General features: G+C 37.3%; 1 protein-coding gene across 1 annotated transcript in view; it reads right to left on the bottom strand.

Annotated features, from left to right (window-relative positions):
• The window catches only part of LOC121659714 (centromere protein P), a 113,174-nt gene that overhangs the window by 33,177 nt on the left and 67,994 nt on the right, over window positions 1–12,003 (bottom strand). The window lies entirely within an intron of this gene.

Here is a 12,003-nt window from a genome sequence, read left to right as displayed (position 1 = left end):
GAAATTTTAACAAAAAATGTTAAATTGTTTATTTTAGATGACCCTAAAAGCTTCCTGTATTCAAACACAGATTCTGATGAGCTAGAGGAATGAGCAATTATCTTCTATCTGGTTGCTTTTTTTTTTAAACAAAGCATATTTTAATTTTTAAAAATTATTTTTAAACTCACAGTAATAGGTTCCATTCATTTGTACCATACTTAGTTTTTTAGATTTTTATACTGTACAGGATCTGTAGTCTTATCATAAATTTAGGCACAACACCACATATTGTTGCAAGTATTTTCATTCAAATAGAATTCTTCTCTTTAAACATTCAGACTTGTAAGACCCACAAGAAATTCTCCAACTGGATTTGCAAGGGATAAATACAGATTTACACCACTAAAATACAGATGAATCAAGATTTCTTGTGGCCATTAATATTTTTGTTCTCCAAGATGTGCTCTTTCACTATTAAGATTTCATAAAAGTGAATTTTATGCAAGTAATTTGTCTAAGATTATTCCTCTGGGGATTTAATACAAAGAGAATCAAGGAAGCCCTCAGTAATAGAACACAACCTAAAGCAAAGTTACAATGCTGATGTAATGCCCCCAGTAGTGAGACAGAGAGTGAAGGAAAAATGTTTTGGAAATGGAACACAACAGTAGCAGAGGCAGAAGACCAAGCAGGAGAAAGAAGCCAAGGGATGAAGGGTATGCAACAAATGGGTGGTTCTTCACTTCAGAAATACACGGGCAATTAAACTTGCACGTTTCCATATGTCAGATGGAAGCAGCTTAAATCCACTCTTCAAAACTACCAACTGCATTGGAAGTGGAATGGGCTTTATTATAACAACTCTCATTACTTTTAAACAGTGAGCTTGAAAGGATTTGATAAACAAAGCAAATGGGATTGTCACCATTTTACAGCTTGTGACTCTAGGCCATAGTGACCTGAGCATTTGCTGTCAAGAAAAACAAGGGAACAAGTTCAGAAACTTTGGCCACCAGTAGGAAAAAAAAAATGCAAGGATAGCTCAACACAAAACCACTATAGTTAGTTTATTCTCTCAAATATATTCGAGCAAATAATTTTTGCAGGCTTACATTGGAAATGAATATACTTCAAGAAGGCCATTGGACTGGGAATGGAATACAGTTCTGCTAAGTGTTATCAGACTCAGAAATCTGATGAAATATATAAATATATAAATATAAATACTGGGAGAGCCTTCATGGCAAGTCCCTGATGAAAATTGCTTTGAGGGAGATCCTGTTAAACCAGTCCAGCAACACTTCTGCCAGGCAATTGGATTTGGGAGATGCACAGCAGCATTCTCATTTCTCCTGTTCTCCACACACAGATGGAGCTGACCTGTAGCCACAGATGAATTCAAGAGCAAACCAGCTGCAAGTTGCTAAGATTGCAGAGATGTCCCACCAGAATTTTTTAAACATTTTTCAGAGAGGAAACTACTTGTAGTACAGCAAAACCTGGAATAGGATGTTTTCAGTAACCCAGCCAGAGACACATGCACAGTAAATAGATCTGAATACAAGGTGTGAATGTTGAAACTATGAGAGGGAAAGATACTTTATACTCAGTAAGAGACCAGAATAGGAGAGGTTAGGATTCAACAGCCATAGCAATTCCAGAACCACAGTGCTTTGTGGCATATGAGGAATTTTGGGGGTTTAAACCCTCAGATTTCTAAGTTCTGACTTGCATTGTTGGCTCATGTATCCCACATCAGAATTTTGACATGACTTGCTAAATCCCATTATAAATTGAAACATAGCAGAAAACATGCTGTGGTTACCATATTAATACAAAAGGTATAAAAGACATTGCCATTTTTACTGGGTAAATGATGACAGAACTTTGAGGATCTGCCCGAGCTGTTGTTTTGTGCACAGGGACAGGCACTTCTGGTATGATAAAAACTGCAAAGGTGTCCAACAAAATAATGTTGTTTCTGTGGAAGCTTGGGTAGCTTTCTGAATTTAAAGGAACAATTAGAGGCAATGTTTCCTCTAAGCAAGGTAAAAGATCTTTCTTAGGAAAAATTCCCAACAAAAACAACACAAAACCCTCAGAAAAATAAAGGCATCAAATGCCTCCCGAAATGAGATTTTCATTATTAATGCCCATGTGTTGAGGTTATTAGAACCTGAGACCCCAAAAATGTTGAGTTCATACTATATATACCCTTCTCCATTTTCCATTTCAATTTAATATATAGAGATCCCTCCACGACAAAGCTACAAATCACTCAACTTTGCCCCAAAAAGCAGTTGCTGTACAACCACTATCTTTCTATTTGCCCACAACAAAGTGAATTTCACTCAGTTAATTCACTATTACAGTAACACTATAGAGAGTGGTTGATGTAATTTCTGAATTTCAATTCTGAAACACTCATCATACTTGCACTTACTACAAAAACTCCTTAGCACTCTGAAAGAAAATAACTATCAGAAGTAGGAATCATAATTTTAACATTTCTCTACCAAAGATTTGTACTTTTACTGAAAGAAATTAGTGAACTTTAAAGATCTTTCAAGTCACATCTTTTATAAACAGTTAGATTACAGCAAGAAAATAAACAGTTTGTCATTTCTGTGGTAATACCAGTGTTAACTGGTTGAAACTCTCCTGAGAAAACATTTTGTAATTTAAGTACTATGTTTATATTCCAATGTATACAATTTTCAGACAAGTCTACAGACAGTAAAATAGTAAAATTATGAGTAAATACTACCAAAATAATTTTATGCATTAACCCTGATAACTTTCTGCATGAAGCACTTGGCAGAGAACCAGTATGCAGACTGTGGGTTTGCAGGCCAATACAGTATCTGGTGTTCTGGAAGCTTCCTCAGGAAGCTTCAAAAAATCTCTCCTCAGTTGGAAGTTTAACCTCAGGGACCTGCTTTGGATTTACAGTCTCAAACAAACAACCAATGTCAAAGGAACAAAGAACTTGAGGTACCAACATGTCTTACAACTTCTACACCACCTCTCCTCACTGAAGTCATGGATCAGGTTTTGGAAGACCAAATTCCAGGTCAAACCACTGCTCTGAGAGGGTCAGAACCACACCATGACCACCTTGCAGAACATCCCAACCACAGAGGTGAAGCCAACCCTTTGGAAATAGTTAATGTTTTTAAAGAGATTTCCTTTAAAGCTGGTTTTGGCTGTGGGAAGCATTTAAAGGCTTAGTGCACCATGTAACCTACCCTCACATTTGGAAGAAGCCCTGCATAACAGTCTCACTGTCTTCTTGTAAAATGAAAAAGGTATAAACATCCATACAAAAAGATTTATAATCATATGTTGGACTTACTCAGCAGACACACATTTCAGTTTCCTAATGAACAAAAGGGATACCCCTGCTTTTATTGCATATTTAGTAACATGACCCCTCTCTTATAGATAGTTACCATTGAATCCCAAACTCTATTTCAAGGCTTTAATTTTACTTCTCTTGGCACACTGAAGGCCATTTTAAACAAGGAAAAAACAGCAGACATGTGAAATAAGAGCTCTGATTTAAAGATGTCAACAACTTCTGTTCCCTCTCAAGGCCCCAGAGTATCGTGGAAAAATGTTGGAACACTTTTTCCATCTAAAAGTAGTGAAGACGTCACATAAAAACTTCTAAGATGTATTAAACAGATCTCCTTTTCCACATTAAGAAACAATCATATGATCAAAATGAATCTAGCTTTTTATTTTCCCAATAAATTTTAACATCCTACTCATAAGTTTTGTACCAATTCAGGTACCAAGCAGCTATACTCAAATGCCTGCAAGCATAATTTTCACCATTTTGTTACAAGTGCTATAATGAAGTCCAGTGGAAATACAGTGTTTAATGTTCCCAATAACCAGGTTACGAAGTCTCATTACAGATGTAATGTTCCTTGCTAACAGACACCCTGTTCTGCATTAAAATTCCATCAGGAGAGACCCATAAAGACACAGCACTGTTTTTTGCTTTTCAGTTTAAGAAGTGAAGAGAGAACACCAAGCAGAACTCTTCATTAAAATCTTCCATTCTACATGATGCAAGAGTTACTAAGTCACTAAATTGCCTTTGAGAACACCTCCTGCACCACTGTGCATCCCTGAAAGAACTTACAGGGTCAAGTACTGCATAGAACAGTTTGACCACACTAGAAACCAATTAACGCTAAATTAGCATCCCTTTAATGATAATGAAATACTCCAGTTAGTAAGGCAAAAGTAAAACAACAGATTCATTACCTCCATAGAATCAACTTTTTCACACAGTAAATGTGCTTCTCTCAACTGGATAATGTCTGATCAGTCTTTAAGGGATCACAGAATATTCTGAGTTGGAAGGGATCCACGGGGATCACTGATCCAGCCCTTGGCCCTGCATAGACACCCCAACAGTCCCACACCCTGTGCATCCCTGAGAGCGTTGTCCAAACATTACTGGAGCTCTGGCAGCCTTGAGGCTGTGACCATTCCCTGGGGAGCCTGGGCAGTGCCCCACCACCCACCTTCCTGATATCCAACCTAAATCTCTCTGACACGGCTCCTGCCATTCCCTTGGGAATGGCAGAAAAAAGACAAACTACCTCAGGGTGAATCTCGAAACTAAATGAAACGTCTGTCCCAAAAACACAGCTTTAATTTGCTTCAAGGAAAGCAAAAACAAAGGAAGCCCAGAAACACCAATGCCCTTTGTCTGTGGAAATGTTTGTGGTCACTGACAAAGTCGGGGGACTGGCCTAGCTGGGCTCTGACCCGGCCCAGGACAGCTTTGCTTATGTATTTCCTGTAGAGCCCGACCTCATCCTTCCTCATCCTGCCTAACTGCTGCTGGACAGAATCTTTCACATTTCCAGAAATACTCACTGACTTTATCAGCCTCTGAACAGTTAATAGAGTTTCCCAACACACAATCTGGTCATTGCTCTGGAGTTTCTTGGAGCAGCACACGACTGCCTCTACTCTGCAGTCACGTCTGGTAAAAATTCCCACAGTGGAGTGTTGCAGGGTAATACAGGATACAAAGGGGAATCTCATTTGAGCAGAGAGCTGGGCTGGAGGCTGAGGGCAACTTCACCTCTTGCCATGGCCCAGTAGCTGAACATTGTTGTATGAGCCCACACAGCTCACATGAACCAACTCATGTCAGTCCCTCACTAAAACCAGCAGCAGAGTTTAATCTGTATTTCCTCCAGGTCTGTCCTTCATTGATGCCTCTGTGTGGGAATCCAGAGGGCTACCCCCCAAAATCAACTGTCCTGGTGACTAAAATTTGTCATTTTTACTTATTTTCTCTTGGGAGTTCTATGGGTAATACGGTTTATCTGGGGCATTGACTTCGAAGCTCTGTATTCAGAAACTGCAAATTTTTCATCTTGGGTTGTGCATTACAACTAGTTCAAAGACCATATTAAAGTCAAGAAAAAGGAACAGTGCCTCTTCCCCAGACCTCATAAACATTTCTTTCCTACAAGAGCATAAAAATATGCAAAACTATTCTGGCTATTAGAACCAAGGCAGTTGGGGGAAATGCCTATTATTGATGATAAGGTCCAACAACTGTTAGGCTGGACTCAGAAAATCACCTGGTGTTTGGGAGGTACAAAGGCTGTGCTATTTGCTTTTCCTGTAAAGGCCAGTGATGTTCCTGCCCAGGGCTTCATGTCCAGTGCCATGGCTTTGCCAGCCACAGTGGGCACACACATTCTCTGCAGTCTCTACAAGTGAACAAATACTCAAGAGTTGAGCGAATTCCCCCAAACAATATTCTTCCAGTCTGCTTGAGCCATCCTGGCTCCATTCATTAAATAGCCTTTTTTCCCCAAGGACTTAAGGATTAGAGTAAATTAAAGTACTCAGAGCAGGATTATTTATAAGATTCATCTTAAAAACCATTTAACCTTGTAATTTCTTCTTTAATGGTCTGTTATGTAAGGAACTTCCTACAGCCACTGAGTAAACAATTACTGTAGTTTGGTAGAATTTCCATTTCTTTCGTGTTTAATTCTTTGTACAGGACGCAGATTTCCCCACACTTACGGAATGCAAACTTCTGATTCATTACTTCTATTTTAGGCTGTTATTTATATTACTATATCTTTGATAAAGTGAGTTCTTCAGGCCAGCTCATAACATACTGTTTCCTACAAAGTACTTTGAAGCAGTTCAGTTAATTCAGCAAAAAGAACTTTCATTCCAAGAGTGCAGTATTATAGGTACATACACAGAAATCTGCAGGTTTTCCATGCAATATTCTTGAAACAAATCTATGTTTCTCTGTGAGAACTTTTCATATGAGAGTAACGCATAAAAGTTGACTTATTTTTTCCACAAGACAGATATTTTTCTCAAAGGAGTAATACTGAACACAGCTGTGGAAATATTAGATCTTCAACAACACTATCAACAAAGACAAGAATCTTCTACGTGAGTTATGTAATGGTATTTTTAAAGGATTGAAATTAGGAGAAAGGATTAAAATGTACTCATTTTTTTCACAGCAATTTCTCCAAATGCCTGAAGTTTGGCTATGCCATTACCTTTCATCCTCTGGCCTCATACATTCTGTTCCTTAAAAACTGACAGGGAATGACAGCCCTTGTGAACATTTCGTGTTTCTGAACCCCCTTTAACTGACAGTTCTTTATAAACATCCATGGCTTCCCTCTTATGCAGGATGGTTCTGACTTACTCTGTGAAGGTTGTTCACTTCAAGTCTTCCAGGGAAAACTCTTTCTCCCTTTTTTTCCAGCTCAGTTTGGCTCTCATTACAAAGAACTCAGGAAGCAAGACTTTTCCTCTTTCAATTAGACCAATTACTTTTTGGGTCTATATGAAACATTAAAATCCACTTCACTTTCTTGCACATTTCCACAACTCAACTATAAATGTTTCATGAGGTATTTCCTTCTGTTTTGAACCTGCCACCCACTGATTTCTTTAGTGTAGGTCTAGTTTTAGCATTGGAAACATCACAGTAATTACTCTCTTTCTTGACAACGGATGGGTTCAAATTAACCTGCATTGCCTGTATTCTGTATTTATTTTGAAGGCTATTTTGAGAGCCTCTGGTAAAACCTTAAATGACAGACACAGTGATCAATTCCCATTTTAGTTGAATTTAATTTCTTTCCAACCTGAGCAAAGAACATCCTCTGGTTTTACATGAGATGTGCATCTTATCCATTAGTTGGAAAAAATAGAAACTCTAAGAACCATGGAACAAAAGTATAGTCACAGTATGAATCAAACGCTGAGAAATGTCCATGGCAGGGGGTTGGAACTGGGTGATCTTTAAGATCCCTTCAAGCCCAAACCATTCTATGATTCTATGAAATTAAGATATAATTTGCTTCCTTAACAAAATAAAAGTTACTCATCGGTAAGTTACTTTCTAAAGTCAGGGCTCCTTTGTTCTGCTGGGGTAAAACCAAATGGAAATTACCCTTTGTAGAACACAAGTGTTCAAGAAGAAAATAATACCCTCTACTTTACAAATTGTTCTACAAAAAAGATCTCCTTTTCCATACCACAAGTTAATATGCAATTATGACATATGTTTTCTTTCAATTTACATAAATATTTCCACTGAGTGGTAAAAGGAGCTTCTGTCATCCAGCGGATTTCCATCTCTGACAAAAAGCAGTGCAAATCCATCCATGGTACCAAGCTTCTTAACTAACACACTCCTGTATTTCCAAACAAATACCTTTGGAAATAAGTGTATTAGGACATCTGTCTGACAACTCTGCTAGTTTCTACATCATCTTTTGGCTTAATTTAGAAGTTTCTATCTTCCTATTTCTTTAATTTTTCATAAAAAAGAAGGATAGTGGTAAGACTTATTTGTGATTTTCCCATACAGCTGAAATGGGAAAAAATGAATGCTAAAAGTCAACAAGACACTTTATGGTATAGAAGTAATTAAAGCAAATTTAATTTCCTTTTTAAAAATGCCCACTTGAACATAATATAGATTACATTGTACCCACATAGTAGCTGCAATTTAATAGTAGCCTAATTATGAGAAAGTAATACTAAAACTGTAGCAGCAGTTGTTAATCAGTTGTTAAAAGTAAATCAGACTTTTCAAAAGGCTCCCAATTTCTTGGGAGTATTTAGAGCTAGACCCAACCCTGCATGACAGAATTACTGCTTTTGTGTTGATGAGAAACAAATGAGGCCCTCCCAGAAAATTCCCACGAATAAAAACATACATCAGAACACAGGCTGAGTTAATTAATATGATAGGGAAATCACTTCTTGAATCAGAGTATGCCCTCCTTATTATTAGTAATGATACTAATGATTAGGAATGAAAGAAATGCTTTCATTTCTACTATTCCAAAGTAGAAAAAAAAGTGTGTTTCAAAACTTGCAAACAAATTGACTTTGGAGATCTTCCTAGAGACCTTGTTAGTTTTTCCATCTGCAAAACAGATGTGCTCAAAGTACATGCAAACATTTACAGACCCAGGTTCTTCATTAGACAAAGTAGTGCAAATTGTAGTTAATTGCTATCTCAGGAATGTGATATTCACTGCTTCCACTTCTAATAGTCTATCCCAAACTGAGTCAAAGTCGTCTTCTTTTGGGCCTTGGGATTTCTAATTAACATAAATTACTTTTGTTGATAAGTAAAGTTAGGAAAAACTAATACCAAATTAAATGACATCACCTTTTCACTCTAACATGCTTTAAATACTGGGTTTTTTCTGGACTAGATAGCCACATTTCTTTTTTCTTAAAACTAACAACTCACTGGAACCTGATGAAAGTCACCACTTTAAGCGTTGCCTTTATGTTCTGAACAATAGGAATCTACCCAAAGTCTGTCTAAGAACAGGCACTCATTTACCTTCCATATTTTTTCATACTCTTTGTTAAAACAAAGGGGAAAATGGGGGAAATTTTGCATTTGCAGGTGATCAAGGTTTGGGGTTTTTCAAAGCACTGTTGAACTTTGGCAGAGTAAATGCTTGATACTCTATGAGGAAATGTTCTTCTCAGTCCAGCTTGTATTCCAGAACAGAAACTTCTCCCTTAGAACTCACTGTTGGAGTGATTCAGTAGTTTGGCACTGGTTGCAGAGTTCTTCATTTTAACTACTGTTTGATTTTCCATGAAAGAATGTCTGGTGTTTCCAACGTCTCTAAGGCAGATAAATACCCCTATTCCATAAAAATGCCATGTCACATTATCCAAACTTGTGAGCAGCATCACAAGCAAGACTGACAATTGACAGGTACAGACACCACAACTAATTTCAAGACCTTCATCGATGGATCAGGCAAAGCAGTTTTCCTGATCCAGTTTGGTGCACAAACCTTTTCACAGGACCAAGGAGAAGAGCACCAAGGGGGGAGGGAATAAGCCAGCTGGGGGCTTCTGAAATTGGCATTCCCACACGGAGGAATATGTATTAATCAGTAGCCTGAGGTAGAACAAAGGTAAGTGACTGTCCAGAGGCAACAGAAACTGTCTGCAAGGGTGAAAATCAAGATGTTTCTTCAGGTGACCTTTAGCCTTTCCAGTCATTGCAGGTCACCACATCCTTGCATCCATAAAAGCCATGATAAGCCTGACAATCCCACGGATATATGTACATTTGCACTTTACAGCTCTTTTTGTACACAACCCCTCAATATTGCAAGTTAGCACCCGCCCTGCAATATTGCTGTGTTGCTAACAAACATCAGGGACCGAGGACTTTGACTGCAAAGGAAACTGTAGTTTGTTGCAGTTTCTATGTCAGCTGCCAAAAACATGCTAAAAACTATGAACAAGCAAAAGTTGATTCATGCATGATGATAAAAAAAGAGATTTTAAAATATATTTAGATACTGAAGAATCAAGCTGAACTACAGAAGCTGAAGGGCACATTTTGTGTACTCAGCTGGTTAAATGGTGCAGTCCAGCCTGAGAGGAGCCAAAATTTAGCTAAAACCAAAATATGTGACCACACTGCACATGGACTGGTTGTGAGCACGAAAGGAATATGTCATGTTATTAAAATGTGATGGGCAGGCTCCAAGGCAGCTTTGTGCAGTTGATGTTAGATTCATCACATTATGTAAACCACATTTATAAACAGTGCTAGAAAATGAAAAAGTACTTTGTTTTAGAATAACAAATGTATACAAGGGTGGCTTAAAACAGAGATTGCAATGTAAGCATTGGCCACATATGGCAGCATATGTTTGGTCTCTCAGACATATCAAGTAATACAAAATACAGTCATTTTCAAGAAAGAAATCAAGGGTAGCATTTTATATCACTGATGAGATGTCAAATACAAAACACCATCCAAATTCTTTTTCATCTGCATATTTCACCATAGTGAGACAGTATTCTGAACGACATATGTGTTGGATATACTTCTATTCTTTGCTCAAAAATTCATCTCCATTACCTCATAAATGTTACATAAGTATTTTAAGGCAAGACAGAATTCTAATTTTCAACCAATTCTCTTTCTGGTGGAAACAGAAATCGCTGAAAAGTTCTGAGCAAACAGTCTGACCGTATATAATCTATTAGTTATTTAAACACAATCTTTCTTTGGAAAATATACCAGCATTGCATGCAAAGAAAATACCCTCCGACCACTATTTGAGAGTATCTCTCTTCATTAAGTGCCCCACATCATGGATTAAAAAACTGAGACATTGGAAATGTGATGCGTTTAGAAGAACAGGCTCATGAAGTTGATTGAGAAGCACTGCTTAAGTTTAGGTACTGCTATCAAGAGTAACATCTAAAGTTCAGAACTGAGTAGTCAAGACACCTGAGAAGGTGATTTATGGGCATTTTATCTTAGACTGCAGTTATATTCACATCAAAATACTAGATCCATGTCTTGAGATATTAAACAGTTTTATTACAAGAACAGCATGTGATTTTTATTTATTTCTGCCATATTGATACTATATATTGGACAAAATTGAAGGATAATCCTCTTTTAGGTACATTCTTTCCAGATTCTACCACTTTGTGTGTCACCTTCATTATGCAATTAGCTATGATAAACTTTATACACATAGGAATGTGTTCCTACCACCAAAATAAACTAAAAAAAAAAAGAAAATAATAATAAAAAGACCCGAGTATTCATCCAAAATTGAGATGTTGCTAAACCTCAAGAACCGTTTGCTGCAAAATGAGGGTGAGCTGAAACTGCTGATTCAACACTTTGCTACTGAATGAAGCGAAAAAAGAAACCAGTACATTTATATCACAACCCTCAGGCCCTGCTCTCTTCTATTAAACAGCCAAGAAAGTGTTGGAGGGTTTTTTAAAACAGCAATTTAATACTAATTTCCTCAAGTAAACCCATCCAAACCAAGCTATTCAAAGCACAGGGGAGTGTTTGCTTAGGAAGCTTTGGTTTCTACAAGCAGGCAAGAGAATGCAGATATATGCAATTTGAGATTTCAAAAAAGTTTAAGATCACCCTTCAGATCTTTCTGTGGGAATGTGATTACTTTTGAAACTGTAATTTTATTCCTTGGGAAAAGTGATAGGAAGACTCTTTATCATCATTCATCTGTGCTACTGGAACACATCAAAAGCAATGCTGCAGGTAACACGAGGCTTGTCTAGGTTGGTATCACAGCACTAAAGTTTTAATTTTTGGCATAGACTCTTTTTCTTCCTTAAGAAAGTAACAGTAGACAAAATAACTATTATGCAACTTGTACAGGCATTTTGCAAACAGCACATTACATGGATAATAAAAAAATCCCAAGTAAAATTTCCAGGCTTTTTTTTCCAAAGCAGGACCAGACTTTTAACATAGAAAGGAGCTAATTAAAAAAACAGATGAAGTCAGATGTGCACAGAACTGGAAATAATGTATTGTAAATTTAAAGACACAAAGTGCTTCCCTGACTATGAAACTTGCTTTAGGTAAACTCCATTAATTAAACATTTTTGAAGTTTACATAAACTGAGGCCTATGAAAGGTAAACAAAGAATAACCCAGTTTCT

This window comes from Corvus kubaryi, unplaced genomic scaffold (genome assembly GCF_017639235.1).
Source record: "Corvus kubaryi isolate FWS band 111438036 unplaced genomic scaffold, C.kubaryi_AGA036_p1.0 124, whole genome shotgun sequence".
NCBI classification, from domain to species: domain Eukaryota; kingdom Metazoa; phylum Chordata; class Aves; order Passeriformes; family Corvidae; genus Corvus; species Corvus kubaryi.
Note: the sequence above shows the minus strand (reverse complement) of the source record. Positions and strands in the feature narration are given on the sequence as shown.